This window comes from Azolla caroliniana, unplaced genomic scaffold (genome assembly GCF_043228905.1).
Source record: "Azolla caroliniana isolate FFs.n. ecotype wild unplaced genomic scaffold, voAzoCaro1.0.p SCAF_10, whole genome shotgun sequence".
In the NCBI taxonomy this organism is placed as follows: Eukaryota; Viridiplantae; Streptophyta; class Polypodiopsida; order Salviniales; family Salviniaceae; genus Azolla; species Azolla caroliniana.
In genome coordinates, this window is record NW_028230445.1 from 7,795,117 (window position 1) to 7,808,130 (window position 13,014).

Below are 13,014 nucleotides of genomic sequence, written 5' to 3' on the forward strand. Positions count from 1 at the left end.
GTGCTTCTTCTAAAGATTTCTTGAGGTTTGCAATTTCTTCTTGACTAACCGCCGCCGCTTCCTCATAAGTGCTCCTCATCCTGCGTAGAGCTGAGATTCCTTCGAATGTAGTTCTTCCAGTTTTCCCATTTCATTGTTTAGGCAGATTTCTAGCTAATGTCTCCTCTCTTGTTCTCCAACCAGCTGCTCGTCGAACCATGCTTTCTTCTCCAATAAGGCCCGGAGTCCCGCGATTGCCACTTCCGATTTTTTCACTTCCTCCCGTAATTGGGCATTTTCTTCTTTTGTCTGGGTGTGCTGTGTTGTCTCCGCTGCGAGTTTCTCTTCAAGGGTCTTCACTGCCTTTCGGCCGTTGGCCCGGATGTTCTTTTCTCTATCCGAGGACTGGTGAAGTTCGGCGCAAAGACGGTCAATCTCTAATTCCGCCAATTGCACGGCTTGTTTCAGTTTCGAGGCAATGGCGGTCTGAGCTTCAATTTCTTCCCTTAGGGCTTTGATGGTGTTGGTGTTGGGATTACGGTCCCTTTCGGATGGGATGGTCGGATATCGGAGATGAATGCCGACAAGCCCGGTTTCGGTTTCGGATCCGGATGACGAAGACCCCGGTTTCGGTGCCGGATGACGAATGTCCCCGGAGAGCGATCCGGATGCAGGGACATATCCGTGAATATGTTCGCTATGGGCCTCTGAGGCTATAGTGGTAAATAGCCCAAAGTCATATAAGTATAAATATGACTTAGGGCAAACAGTTTTACTGTTGCTTCTCATTTTTCTGTTTTTCCACTTTAGAGGAGTGAAGAGAGAGCAGCCGTGAGAGAGATAGAGCGTGAGAGAGGAAGAGGTCGACGCCTCTGTGTAATACCGCCGTCTGTGGCGAAGAAAGCGAGCTCAAGGTCGTTGCCTTGCAGCTCGCCATTTTATATTTCTCTGTGCATAGTTTGGTTTGGAGTCTCGCACTCCCGTGGTTTTTCCCGTATAGGGTTTTCCACGTTAATCCCTGTGTATCGTGTCTTTCTCTGTATTTCCTATTTTCTGCTCCATTAATTCGCGATTTCTCGGTTCTGGCCGAGTGGTGAAGGTGAATCGAAGCGTTGATTCCCAACAAACTGGTATCAGAGCGAGTTGCTGCAGAAAATGGAAGGCGGCGGCAGCGGGCAGCCGGGGATGATGGTGCTGAATGCGCAGAATTACGCCGATTGGAAGATCAAGATGGAGGATCTTTTGATTGTTCGGGACCTGTACGAACCGATTGACAGGTCGGAAATACCGAAGGGTGTACTTGAGTCGGAGTGGAAGCTCCTGAACCGGAAAGCCGTAGCGACGATCCGACAATATGTCGATGTAAGCGTCCTACAACATGTGGCGAACGACACCAACGCATATGAGATGTGGAAGAAGCTGTCGGGCCTCTACGAGAGGAAGAATGCGTTGAACCGGACCTCCCTGATGAGGAAGATAGTGAATCTCAAGTACCGGGACGGCGAGAGTATGGTGGAACACGTAAGCACGTTCATGGGATTCGTGAATCAGCTTGCGGCGATCAAGTTCCCGTTGGAGGATGCAATGCAAGCCATCATCCTGATGTGTACATTGCCGGAAAGCTGGGAGAACTTGGTGGTGACTCTCAGCACCTCCTGCACAGAAGATAACTTGTCCTTACAAACGGTAAAGACAAGTATTTTGAACGAAGAAGCGCGTCGGAGAGATAAAGAACCGGCCTCCGACTCGAAGGCGTTGCTTACCGAATCGGATCGGGGAAGACAATGGAACCGGAGTCCGCAAAGACGGGAGAAGTCGGGGACCCGATCGCAGTCAAGAGGAAGGCCCACATGCTTCCACTGTGGGAAGCCGGGGCACTTCCGAAAGAATTGTCGGCATTACCGAAAAGACAACGGAGCCGACGACACCGATTCGAAGAAGTCACCGGAGAGAAACGGTGCATACCGGGGAGCCACGGACCGGAGAGGTTCGGATCGGCGAGGGCAGGACCGGAAAGGAACGACGGCACTCGCGGCAAGTGAAGAGGAGATCATGCTCATCACCGAAGAAGGTGAACTAAACATTGCCGGCGATGAGACGACCTGGGTGGTCGATTCCGGAGCATCGTTCCACCTGACCCCGGAAAGAAGATACTTTTCATCCTACACAGCCGGTGAGCATGGCTGTGTTCGGATGGGAAATGAAGGTACGTGCCGGATTGCCGGCATCGGAGACGTGTGGTTGACAACCCCGACCGGATGCAAAATGCTGCTGAAGGATGTTCGACACGTTCCGGAGGTTCGATTGAACCTGATTTCGGCCGGGAGGCTAGACGATGAAGGCTACACAGGTAGCATCCGGAACGGCGTAATGAAGTTCAGCAAGGGGAGCCTGATAGTGGCTCGGGCTCGGAAAGTCAACACACTGTACTTGATGAATGCCCGATTATGTCCGGAAGAGCTGAACGTGGCAGCCGACACTGCCGGTGAGCTGTGGCACAAGAGACTGTGCCACATGAGTGAGAAGGGGATGAAGAGGCTTGCAGAAGACAACCTCATTCCAGTGAAGCATGTGCACCTGGAGAAGTGCACCGATTGCCTGGCCGGTAAGCAGAACCGAGCCTCCTTCCACTCAAGGCCACCGACGAGACGTAGCGCACCATTGGAGTTGGTGCACACTGATGTGTGTCAGGTAGAAACGAAGTCACATGGCGGAGCCCAGTACTTCGTAACATTCATTGATGATCACAGCCGGAAGCTGTGGACGGCACCGTTGAAGACAAAGGACCAAGTGTTGTGCGTCTTCAAAGAACTCCACGCGAGAGTGGAAAGGGAATCCGGCAAGAAGCTGAAAGCGATATGAGCGGATAATGGAGGGGAATACCGGGGGCAGTTCCAGGAGTACTGTCGCTCGAAGGGAATCCGACTCGAGTTTACTGTGCCGAAGACGCCGGAACTGAACGGGCTGGCCGAGAGGACGAACCGGACCATAATGGAGAGGGTCCGGAGTATGCTGGCACATGCGGAATTACCCAAGGGGTTTTGGGCTGAGGCGATGTCAACGGCGACATACGTGATAAACAGATCACCCTCAGTACCTTTGGACGGAGACACGCCGCAGAGAGTGTGGACCGGTAGGGAAGTATCCTACCGGCATCTGAAGGTGTTCGGGTGTCTCGCATACGTGCATGTGGCAAAGGACCGGAGAGGAAAGCTAGATCCAAAGACCCGGCCATGCATATTCCTCGGTTACGGCGACGACGAGTTCGGCTACCGAGTATGGGACCCGGTCGACAAGAAGATATTCAGGAGTCGAGACATCATCTTCATGGAGGACAAGACACTCGCCGACTGGGAGTCGGAGAAGAAGATGAAGAGCTCCAAGTCGACCGGTGAGAATCAACTCTACGAGGAGCAGTCCCGACCGGCAAGGGACCGGTTAGCACTCGAGGATCCGGCCGAAGACGGTGAAGAAACAGAACCGGCCGAAGAAGATGAAAATGATACCGGAACCGGCTCCGATCCCGAAATGGATTCGGATGAAGAAGAAGAATCGGAAGAACCGGTTACCGAAGCTCCCGAACGGAGATATCCTCTAAGAGAGAGAAGGGCCCCCCGGAGATTTCCGGAACCAGAGCACGTGCTGCTAACCGACGAGGGGGAGCCGGAGAGCTTTGAAGAAGCAAAGCACGACACCCAGAGCCGCAGGTGGTTGAGTGCCATGCAGGACGAGATGGATTCCCTGCATGAGAACCACACATATGAACTTGTGGAGTTGCCGAAAGGAAAGCGGGCACTTCGAAACAAGTGGGTGTTCAAGCTGAAACCGGGAGATGCCGGAAACCCCCCGAGATACAAAGCCAGGATCGTGGTGAAGGGGTTTCAGCAGAAGAAGGGCGTCGACTTCGACGAGATATTTGCCCCAGTAGTGAAGATGACCTCCATCCGGACGGTGCTGAGCATAGCGGCAAGCATGGACCTCGAGGTAGAACAGATGGACGTGAAGACGGCATTCCTTCACGGTGACCTCGATGAAGAGATCTACATGCAGCAACCGGAAGGATTCGAGAAGAAAGGGAAGGAGCACCTGGTATGCCGGCTGAAGAAGAGCCTTTACGGACTGAAGCAGGCTCCCCGGCAATGGTACCGGAAGTTCGACTCCTTCATGACCGACGAAGGGTACCTCAAAACGCAGTCCGACCACTGCGTGTTTGTGAAGAAATTCGAAGGAGGAGACTTTCTAATACTCCTCCTGTACGTGGACGACATGTTGATCGTCGGACGGAACCAGGTCAAGATACGGATGCTGAAGAAGGCTCTTCACCGAACCTTCTCAATGAAGGACCTGGGTCCGGCGAGGCAAATACTAGGGATGCACATCATCCGGGACCGGAAGAAGAAGCAGTTGTGGCTGTCACAGGAGAAGTACGTGACGAAGGTGCTTCACCGGTTCAACATGTCGGAAGCAAGACCGGTCGGATCGACCCTCCCGACAAACTGCAAGCTGTCCAGCAAGCAAAGTCCCAAGACAAAGGCTGAAAAGGAGGATATGATGAAAGTGCCGTATGCCTCAGCCGTCGGGAGCTTGATGTACGCCATGGTGTGTACGAGACCGGACATCGGATATGCAGTCGGAGTGGTGAGCCGGTACATGAGCAATCCCGGCAAAGAGCATTGGAACGCGGCCAAGTGGATACTCCGATACCTGAAGGGCACGGCAAACGTGTGCCTCCGATTCGGCTCCGGAAAGCCCGAACTCGACGGCTTTACCGATTCGGATATGTCGGCTGATGCAGATACCAGCCGGTCCACATCAGGGTATGTGATGACGTATGCAGGGGGAGCTGTTTCGTGGCAGTCGAGGCTGCAGAAGACGGTTGCGTTGTCAACCACGGAGGCGGAGTACATGGCGGCTGTTGAAGCCGGCAAGGAAATAATATGGATGAAGGACTTCATTAGAGAGCTCGGTATCCGGCAGGAGGAGTACCGACTCTACTGCGACAGTCAGAGTGCAATCCACCTTGCAAAGAACGCGGCCTATCACTCCCGGACGAAGCACATCCAGCGAAGATATCACTGGATCCGGGAAAGGATAGAAGACAAGGAGTTCGTGCTGACGAAGATCCACACGGACGAGAACGGGTCGGATATGCTGACCAAGGTGCTCACACCCGACAAGCTGGAAGCATGCCGGAAGAGGATCGGATTGGAGAGACATCCCATGCCGAAGTGAAGGGGGAGTTTGTTGGGATTACGGTCCCTTTCGGATGGGATGGTCGGATATCGGAGATGAATGCCGACAAGCCCGGTTTCGGTTTCGGATCCGAATGACGAAGACCCCAGTTTCGGTGCCGGATGACGAATGTCCCCGGAGAGCGATCCAGATGCAGGGACATATCCGTGAATATGTTCGCTATGGGCCTCTGAGGCTATAGTGGTAAATAGCCCAAAGTCATATAAGTATAAATATGACTTAGGGCAAACAGTTTTACTGTTGCTTCTCATTTTTCTGTTTTTCCACTTTAGAGGAGTGAAGAGAGAGCAGCCGTGAGAGAGATAGAGCGTGAGAGAGGAAGAGGTCGACGCCTCTGTGTAATACCGCCGTCTGTGGCGAAGAAAGCGAGCTCAAGGTCGTTGCCTTGCAGCTCGCCATTTTATATTTCTCTGTGCATAGTTTGGTTTGGAGTCTCGCACTCCCGTGGTTTTTCCCGTATAGGGTTTTCCACGTTAATCCCTGTGTATCGTGTCTTTCTCTGTATTTCCTATTTTCTGCTCCATTGATTCGCGATTTCTCGGTTCTGGCCGAGTGGTGAAGGTGAATCGAAGCGTTGATTCCCAACAGTTGGTTGTTGGTGTAGCTGCCTGTTGCGCCGTAGTCGCGTTATTTTCCAACTTCGTGATGCGTTCATTGGCCTTTTGTAGCTCAGCTTGGGTCAGTTTAACCTTTTTCCAGACATTTTTATTTTTAATCGCCATATCCTTGGTGCCCATACTGACCTTTGCCAGTTCCCTATGAACTTCGACAAGGGCCGCATTTAATGGGGGTAGTTCCATCCCCATTCGGCGTATACCGACGTTCCTCTGCCAGCTGACTCTAGCTAATTGATCCTCATCGTTGCTTTCCGCCGTTTGTGTTAACACGCGCTCGATCATTTGGCGCTTCGCGTGCTCCTTGGCCATTCATTGTGAGACTTTTATTTGTTGCGTTGCCATGAGTTCAAAAGTGGTTCCGAACTATAATAGTGCGCCGAACTCATGGGCTGTGTCCGGAATGTCCGGATACGCCAAGACCTCGCTTTCTGCTGTCAATACAGCTTTCCCCCGTTGTGACTGGGCCATAATGATCAGTCGTGGTTCCCGAATTACTTCAAAGGTGGTGTTGGGCTCCGTAGCTATGGAGCTGTCGCCCACGATCGTCGTCTCCGTGGCCACGACTGTGTCTTTAACTAACCCGCACCCATCTTTCTTGTCCAATCTCCGCCGTTTCGGCCTCGGGCTTTCTTGTCATGGTTTGGCTTCCGACTCCTATGCCGCTTCCTGGGTGCGCTCAACCTGCTCTTCCTATGTTGTTTGCGTGTTCGGCTGGGCGGGTTGGGGTTCATCCTCCTACTCTATAGTGGCTATCTCCGCTAACCTTTGCTTCGTGGATCGAGGCGGCAGCGTGGGTTTGCTGGGTTGCGGTGCCGGTAGACCTTGGGATGGGAATAGTATCGTCATATATTGTTGTATGATAGGCCTGAGCTTTTTGCCTCCTTGATACGCGTGTAGGCCTTCTCGTAACGTCAGCCTCGTAATGACCCCCCAATTGATCGTACACCCTTCAAAGGTATTAATGATGATACCTGCCTTCTGCTGGGCATCCCATATGCGTTTACATGTACGCATCCGACCTCCAATAGGAACTTGGCGATTTTGCGGAAAAAGGAATTTGGGATCTCCTTCGTTCTATATGCCTTGGTGAATGACGAATGTGGACCGAAATATCTCTGTAGGGATTGCGCAGGTGGGATTTCGAAATGCCTTTCACCCAGTGATGACAGGTCCAGCTTTTTCCGGATGGATGAGTTGGTGACCGTGTCGATGTTGAGCTTCCTAGCGATGTCCAGTGTGTCAGGGTGTGGAGGTGCCTCGGCGACTCTGATGTACCCATCCAAGCGTTTCTCCACGAGCCATCGACGCAAGGCGGTAGGGATGGATATCGGCATAGTCGGAATAGGCTCATGGCTAATGGGTGAAGACTGTTGGTTGCGGCAAGCTTGAGCTCTGTGATAGGATGGAGAGGAAGGTGAGGAAGGGGAGCGATGAGAGCGATGAGAGTTAGAAGGTTGATTTCTGTATTGTGCAGAAAACCTTCTATTTCCTTCTTTTTGTGGCCTAGGGTTCATTGGTCAGTGAGCCATCGTGGTGTCGCGTGTTCTTGGCTTAGAAGTCAGTGCATGCCTTAAGTCCTTTTAATAGCGTCACTATCTTCTCTTCTTCTTTTTTCTTCTTTTTTTCGTAACGGTTACATACAATACTATTTTTACACCATAATACAAGTGGGGCCGTCTACTTACTCCGCAGATTCTCCGGCTTTGTCCTGTCCGACGGGGAACAGGTTAGGTGGCGTAGGTCCCAGATAAGGTTTAAGGCGAAACCCATTCACTTTTTGTCGTAACACTTCCCCGGCCAACGTGCCCGTTGAAACGTGCCCTATTATGCTCCTACTATCTAATACGGGCCTGTCCAGCGGAATCTTAATTTTCTTGGCATATGCCCCATGCGTGTTCGGAAAACTAATACCGCTTTTCCAACCATAAAATCTTTTTCACGCGAATGCCGGTGTCGGTCCACAAACGCTTTGCGTCGCCGTTGTTCTTGCTCTAATATGGCCATACTGCGTAACCTTGTTTCTCCTAGCTCTAGCAGTTGTTGTAGCTATACTTGTTTGGATTTGCCCTCTGGTAGCCGGGCTCGTACTTGAATCCACAGACTGGGTACTTGGAATTTGACTGGCATCACGGCCTCCAAACCAAATGCTAGCCTGAACTGTGTTGGTGTTGGTCTTATAGCTGGTACGATATGCCCATAACACGCCGTCGTGAAGATTTTCGGCAATAGTGTGAAAATCCCATAAAATGTACAAAATCGAGTATTAATCACATAATACAATAATTGTGAAGATTACATTTTAAATAAATTTAATATCTCAGTACAAAATGATGGAGGTTTCGAATGCACTTTATTACACGAGAAACGGACAACTAAATGTCAAGATATGAGGGTATAAAGTTTGTGAAAGGAAAAGAGAAAATAGTGAGATATCCCACATAGGCACGACAAATACGGCTCTTATCATATATAAGGTAGAGCAAAATATATTATCTTTGTGTCTATGTGTGGAGCATAGAGAGTTCAAGGTAACTTGAACTAAGAGTGGACGTGGGCTAGCTACTTGTAAAGGGTTTTGACCAACCAAAACCGGACCGACGATGGAGCTGGTGAGACGACGGCATCTGGCGCCGGTGAGACGACGGCATCTGACGCGGCACCGGTAACCGACGGCATCCGGCGAACCGGTGTCTGGTGACTAGATAAATAAATATATAAACACATACAAGGAGGGCAAGTAAGGATTCGAACCTTGCACCTCCGAGTTAGGAGGCAATTGGCTTACCATTAAGCCATGCCATTTAGTTGAATTTATATTTCTATCATTGTACTTTTACATGTAAATTCTCATACATGAGAGCTAAAATGAGTGACATGGTTATCATGCACCACATGTAATACACAAGCGCCAAATGGCAAACATGCATTTTATGCATGTCTTGTACCCTCACATGCATCATATGCATGGGAGCATCTATAAAAGAAGGAAGGGGGAGGAGAAAAAACGGTTTTTTTTGGGTTATGAAATTAAGAAGAAGAAATTCGTTATCAAATTGATCGTGTAACTCGTTTCTTAAATCTAAAGATAAAAGTTCAATCAATCCCTCTCAATCGTTTAATCTCAACTTCTCTCTTTCCCAATCTATCTTAAGTACTTTCTCGCTAAAGCTTGCGCCAACGCTTTTACCGACTTTAAATCCTTCCGGTCTAGAACCCCGACGATTCTGCCTCACGATTCGTGCGTAGTGATGGATCTTCACGACATAATCCGACGGTCACCTCGTCGTCGCTAGTGCCGCCGCCGGATGCCGTCGGTTATCGGTGCCTCGCCGGATGTCGTCGTCTCACCGACGCCGGATGCTGCCGGATACCGTCACCTTGCCGTCGTCGGATTGTCGTCGGATGTCGGTGTCTTACTGGCGCCGGATGGCGCCGGATCACCGACTCCATCGCCGGTCCAGTTTTGGTTGGCCAAAACCTTTTACGAGTAGCTAGCCCACCTCCACTCTTAGTTCAAGTTACCTTGAACTCTCTATGCTCCACATATAGACACAAAGATAATATCTTTTGCTCTACCTTATATATGATGAGAGCCGTATTTATCGTGCCTATGTGGGATATCTCACAATTTTCTCTTTTCCTTTCACAAACTTTATACCCTCATATCTTGACATTTAGTGAGGAATTCATATATGATAAAACGCGCATGTTCCAAGGAACCTTCGAACCTCCGTTTGGTTTTCGCATTCTTCTTTCATGTCTTGGATTGAGTTCACTTTGGATGGCGAGGGCTTCCGGTCGTATGCTCCACACAAGTGACCTACCACCAAGATCTCCGGTTGCCCGAATGCAGATTTTTCTCCCGAAAATGTCAAATTCGCATCTTCGAGCCTTTGAAGCACCTTCTCGCAATCTTTCATATGATCCGCAATGAACTTTCTACAACCTTCCTTATCTTTCGATTCATCTTTCTCCTCATCTGAACATCCTTTTATCGGAATATCATCCAAGAATGGCATCGTGATGTCTGGGATGCAATCCTTCAAGACTTTATTCATGGCATTCACCATATGAGCCACCGAGTTCGTTGCGCCTTGGGGTAAGGTACACATCCGCACAAGCCCGATCGGAGTCCTCATGGTTGTAATGTCCCGACTATCGATCGCCAATTGGAATTGGTCGCCAATGGAGTAGATGGACCGGCCCGCAAACGCTTCGGCAAATTCGTCCACACTCGAACCGATTCCGGCATTTCGAATTGTCACCTTGTTGACGGGTTGAAGATCTTGGATGAATCGCAATAATCCATTCTTCTTCGGCACCGTGAACCACCTATTGGAATAAGGAGCATTCGACGGTTCTAGAATTCCCATACTCACCTTCTCCTTTAAGAGCTCGATTAGCTTCGGAAGGTGTGCTCTCGGAACCGGTATCGGTTTCAAATTCCAAGGCACATGAGGCACCGTGAAGATCACCATCGGCTCTATAACCTTTGGGTTAGCGCATCCGATTTCTCGTGGGAAGAATGCGAAAGCCTTCCCATGTCTCTCAAGCATATCGCGAAACATTCGCTCCTCTTTAGGGAGAAGGAAATCCTCCTTTCCAACTCGTAGCTTCCCCTTCGTCTCTTTGGTGAAGACATGACCTATCTTCTTCGGATCTCTTAAGCTTGGATCGTTAGCGACTTCCTTCATCTTTTGCCAGCTATCTTCTGGTAGCGGAACCGCAACTGGCTTGATCTTCTTATCCACCGTTTTATATTTCGTGTTGATGTCAGCTTCCTTCATCGAGATGCCACGACGGTATTCATCGATGATAGCGTACATGTTGACGGAGTTAACCGAAATCACGCGTTGGTTGTGAAGATAGCTCAAGTCCACGACGTCCTCGATTTCACCGATGGTGTCGTTAAATGAGGCTTCTTCCATAATATGAGTCACGAACTCTCCTTCTTCTATTATGTTTTCTTCTTTCAGCATCTTCTCGAATTCTTGTATCCAGTGCTTGTGCTTCTTGTCGGGTAGTACTAGTTTACATGCGCCACTAGGTGTGACACATGTTGCTTCTCCTCGCAATCCACGCACTCTTCTTTCTTGTGGGGTCTTGTGATTGCTCGGACTATTTGTGTCCCATGCTTCAATAGTTCGCTCTAAAAATCCGAGGATTCGCCTCCGAGACTATCTCGATTCCTTTCATGATTGGCTCGCACCGTTAGGAATTGGACCGATCTTTGGTTGTCAAGACTCTTTACTCGTGCGAAGGCTGCTCCATTATCGAACACTTTGGTCTCCATTCAAGATGATGTGATATAAGGTTGCCCTAGGATGACAAGATGCGACGCCGATTGTTGTACGAAGAAGTGTTGATCCATCTCCACATCCCCGATCGTGACTTTGATATTGGGACAAGCTCCGTACAAGTCCTCCGTAGACTTTGTTGCCGCGCGAATCTTCCATCCGTGGTTTGTATTGATTGGCCATCTTCCTTTTTTGTAGAAGTCGGTTGACATGAGGTTGATCTCCGAGCCGTGGTCGATCAAGGCTTCCACAATCTCTTTCTTCTCCCCGATCTTCACCGGCGTCTTCGTTGTCGCTCGTGCCCAATGAGGTCGAGTATAGTGGTTGCCCACCATATCTTCATCGATTTCGTCTCTTGCCATCGTTATGGCATTCGTTTTTGCTTTTTGCGGCTTCTCTAATTCCTCGTCCGATTGTTGTCTCTTTCTCTTTACAAGGTCCACGATCGTGTCATGGAACTCCTTCTTCGTAATGCCAAGCAATTCCCTCAAGGACAAAGTTACGTGGCTATCAAGAACTCGTTCTTCGAGAATCTTCTTTAGGTCCGTCGTCTGCTCTATGTCTGACCTTAGCTTATAGGTAGGTATAGTCCTTGTCCTCCGAGCGGGGTCTTCGACACCAACCTTTACGAGCCGAACCGTTTCTTCAACTCGTATGCTCGGCTCCCCTTTTCGGCTTGATTCTCGTTCCTCCGTTTGTAAAGTTCGACTCGTCTCCGCATCGTCCTTCTTTTTCGCATTCCTTGTTTCATGTCTTTTTGATGGGCCTTGCTCTTCTATTCTCTTTCTCTTTTCTTCGACGAACACCTCGTGGTTGTCGTACATCACCTCTGCCAGTATGGTGTTGTCGTCCACCGGATCCGACCACCCGGTTATGCTTTGCACGCTTTGGTCCGCAAGCTCTACCTCGTTCGATGTGACTTTTCCCTTCTTCTCATATTCGAGAACGGAAGTCCAAAACTTTGCTCCCGCTCTAGCAGCTTCAGTCTTGTCTTTCCCGACTCTTATTCCGGCCGATGCAGCATATTGCATCGCATCCACATGAGTCGCATCGGCATCCTCCATAGATTTCTTCATTCCTCCTCTTCCGAAATTCACCCGTAGGGGTCTTCTAGTCTCGCTTGAGCAGATCATGTTGTCCTCTACGTATACGATATTTTGTCGAATCGCCTCTCGAAGGCTCACACAATCCCTTCTCATGTGGTCCATGCTATCGCACCACACGCATCTAAAGGGTTCTTTTCCTTTAGGGCCCCGACGATTCATGTTGGCTAGCGTGACCTTCTCGAACTTCTTCGCTAGCTCTTCAATGATGTCGTCATCAATCTTCTTTTCTTCCACGTCACTTTGTCTTGGCGGCTCAGCTACTTTCGGCAATCTTGCTTTCTCCGTGGTAGTCGATCCCGTCAAGTCGGTGTCATCAACCCATTGGCGACGCTTGTCGAGCCTATTGCATGCCCGTTTCACCGCGATCCAGTCCGCTACGAGCCCCTTTGCTTGGGTATCATCTTCGAGAAGAGTCCCCAATTCCCGTCTATCCTTTATGTCCACGGCCTTCAAGAAGTACAACGTCTTGTCCTCTTCAAGCAACACTTGGTCCGTATTGGGGAGACGACTAAACATCTGGTCGAATTCGTCATACACCCTCGAGACGCTCATCTTCTTATTCTTCTTCTCTATCCACTTCATCAGGGCATGTCGAGTCATCCTTGTTGAGTCTTCAATCACGAACTCCGCTAGTATCGTTTTCTCGAACTCGGACCATGTTGTCTTACCTTCTTGAAGCTCGATGACGCGTCTTTGGATGTTGTTGGCGACAACTCTCTTGAAGCTTACGATTTGACGTGCCTTGGATACATCCCTCTGATT